Consider the following 3,880-nt stretch of genomic DNA (forward strand, 5'->3'; position numbering starts at 1 on the left):
CACTTCACACCTTCACACACCACACAAAATGAACATTTAAATTCACAAATTAATTCTTTGCATACAAATGAAAGTGCTGAGGCAGTCTCTACTTTTCTTCACCATGATCCTGAACCTGTTGTGCAAAGAAGGTCCACAAGAATCAAGAGTCACCCTTCATATCTTCAAGACTATCAGTGCCTAAATGTCACTTCCAATCTTGGCAATTCTACACAGTCTCAGTGTAAGTATCCCCTATCAAACTTTTTGTCATATGACAAACTTTTACCATCACATATTGCATTTTTTATTGCATTGTCCACAAACATTGAACCCAAGCACTATGAAAAGGCAATATCTCAACCTTGTTAAAAAAAGGCTATCCAATCTAAACTTGATTCTCTAAATGAAAGCAAAACCTGGAAGCTCACTACCCTACTAGTCTATAAGAAGGCCATAGGGTGCAGATGGGTTTTTAAGGTCAAATACAACCCTGATGGTAGTGTTGAGAGACATAAGGCACGCCTAGTGGCAAAGGGATATACTCAAGTCCCTGGCATTGACTATCGAGACTCCTTCAGTCTGGTTCTCAAGCTAACAAGTCTTCGAATTGTTCTTGCTTTGGCAGCAGCTAATAACTGATTTTTGAAACAAATAGATGTGAACACCGCATTCTTTCATGGAGACCTAGATGAAGAAGTCTATATGACACCTCCACCAGGGCTCTGTATTGATAAGGATCAAGTTTGCAAATTGAAAAAGTCATTGTATAGCCTGAAGCAAGCTAGCAGGCAGTGGAACAATAAACTCAAGTCAGTCCTGATTGAGCTTGGATACAAACAATGCCGATCCGATTACAGCTTATTCATGAAGCATTCCGATCATGGCTTCACAAAAATCTTGGTCTATATGAATGACCTAGTGTTGACTGGGAACGATATGAGTGAAATCAACAACATCAAAAGGGTGTTAGATGAGTGATTTTACATAAAAGATATTAGGGACCTAAATATTTTTCTTGGATTTGAGGTGGCCCGCTCAAACAAGGGAATTGCACTATATCAAAGAAAATATTTAGTTGATATGCTCACAGATTTTGGGTTTATTGATTGTAAGCCAATCTCCATCCCCATAGATTACAGTGCCAAGTTAGGATAGGATAGTGGCACATTACTCCCAGACGCTACAGGATATCGCAAATTAGTTGGGAAGCTGCTATACTTGACAAATACTCGTCCAGACATTAGTTTTGCCATCAATAGACTTAGTCAGTTTCTTGATAAGCCTACCAATGTTCATCTTCATGCAGCTCATAGGATTCTGAGGTACCTAAAGTCTGCTCCAGCATAGGGTTTCTTCTTTTCTATCCCCTCTGACTTGTGCATCACTGGCTTCTCATATTCGCACTGGGCTACGTGTCCAAAAACCAAGCTTTCTACTTCAGCCTACTATTTCTATCTTGGCTCATCTTTGATTTCTTGGAAGAGAAAAGAGCAATGTACTATTTCGTCTAGTTCATCAGAAGCCGAGTATCGTGCATTGGCTACAGCAACCAAGGAAGATATTTGGCTGGGGTATCTCATGAAGGATCTGGGGATGTCACTGACGAAGCTGATTAGCATTTTCTGTGATAGTCAATCGGCTATTCATATCGCTTCGAATCCTGTGTTCCATGAAAGGAACAAGCATATTGAAGTCGATTGTCATGTGGTTAGAGATAAGTTCTTGGAGGGATACATTCATTTGCTGCCGATTTCTACCACTAATCAAGTTGTTGACCTACTCTCTAAGCCTCTGCCTCCAGCGACCTTCTCCACCCTTCATCGCAAGTTGGAATTGTTGGACATCTACACTCCCAACTTGAGGGAAGGTGTTACTTGATAAGAAAGCTTCCACTCACCTTAACTTACTATGCAGCTTGTGCAGCTAAGTATAACTCTTATACCTGCACAATTGGTGTGACTAAATTATACAGACTAGTTAGTTAGAATAGTTTAGCTACTCTTCACTGGTATATAAGGGACTCTCTCTCACTTGTATAGTTTGAGATCTTTCACTGTAATTGAGTATTTTCATCAATTCCATTTCTTCTCCCAATTCTCTTTTCCTGTTTTGTGCTCTCAGCGCTTCACCAACCACACTTCAACAATATGCATTTGTATAAATATTTGAGATGAATGACAACCATAAGCTACGAGCATCATATTCCACATCACCACATTTTTATTCTGTTGTAAGGAAAAAATCATGAGTAATTTCTATATTCGAGCATTTAAGATAAAGATAAAAAAGTAAACCTTCCAGGATTATGTCTATCGATATTCCTGCCTTTATTACATATGAGTGGAGTTATCTTCCTTTTAGAATATCCCTGATTAATACACAAGCACTCGAAAGACTTGCAATTGTGACAACAGTCTGGCTTGCGTTTATCGAGATGCATTTTCTTAAACAACTTTAAAGTCTTGTCACTATATCTTTGTTGAGCTAGACTTGATATGAGTGAATTATGTGAAACTCCATCCCTCGCTAACATTGTATTGAAAATATGTTCAACAGATGTCAAATTTTTCAGTCGAGAATACCAGTGTCACAAGGGCAATACAGTCATATATTTTAGAAGAGAATTCCTGCTTCAGAGCAAGGTTATGGAGTTGCTCTCCAAAATATATATATTCTTTTACAAGCACTTAGAACACTCAAAAACATATAAGGGACAGGGAAGAAGAAGAAGAATCTATTTTTGTACAAGCACATAGATTATTAAATTTTTTAAAATTTAATAAAAATATTTATTTGTTAATAAATTATAACTCAAATAACACAATATCTTTATATTCATTTAAAAATTACAAATTCAAATCTCACTCCAATCCTACACTATTACAAGTGCAGCCCCTGACAAGCATTAACTTTGGGGTGTATTGGGTGAGTTTTATATCTTTATGGATATTTTTATTATCTGTATAATTTTCTTTGTGTAATTTTGTCCATTTCTTTTTACCTAAATGTTAAGTGTGTATGATATCGTGAGAGTTTAGACTTCTATATATATCAGAATTTTTATAAAAGAAAAAAGAGATTTAAGGTTAAGATTTTAGTTGTTTTCATAACAGTTTTTGTATCTTGTTGAATAAGAATAATATCCACTTTTTGATCTAGATTATTTATTTCTTGATGAATGCACAAAACCGGCTCCTACTTCTTCGGTTTAATTTTTAGTGTATATAAAATATTATATTATTGATCAATGAGTTATAACTCAAATGACATAGTTTTTCCATACTCACTTAAGAGGTCGCAGATTCGAGTCTCCCTATCTTTGGTAAAAAAAAAAAATATTACATTGCTATTATGATATAGGTCCCATCTGATCTTTCTAGAGAGCAAAGTAAAAAATTGCACAAAAATTCTCGGAAAATTGAATCACAGGAATAACAATGTGGTTGTAGCAAACAGATCAGAAAAAAGAACACACACACACTCTTGCTGTGTCCATGAGAGTGTAAATGACCAATGACTTTGTTTGACACCACAATAATAATCTAAACACAGGGCTACAAAATCTGTATCTGCGGTTCCTTTTGTTCCATAAAGCCACACAAGTCATTCTCAACTTGATTGCATATGCAACAAACTAAATCCATTTCCTCAAATTCAAAAAGGCTATTAAAGCAGAGGGTACGGTGCACAATAATGTCTCTCTCCAACTCTCACAATTTTCCTACCCTGGCTTCATTGAACCTAGGACTATTTCATACTCCCAGGTATTATCGCATTCTCTTCGACTATATTTCATCATTCTCTCCACTTTACGTGGCAACTACACATTCCCTCATTAAGTTATATTATTTATATATATGAATTAAGAAATGAGTAATATTAGCAAGTAAAATTTTTC

The sequence above is a fragment of the Arachis ipaensis genome, chromosome B08, assembly GCF_000816755.2.
Source record: "Arachis ipaensis cultivar K30076 chromosome B08, Araip1.1, whole genome shotgun sequence".
Taxonomy (NCBI): Eukaryota; Viridiplantae; Streptophyta; class Magnoliopsida; order Fabales; family Fabaceae; genus Arachis; species Arachis ipaensis.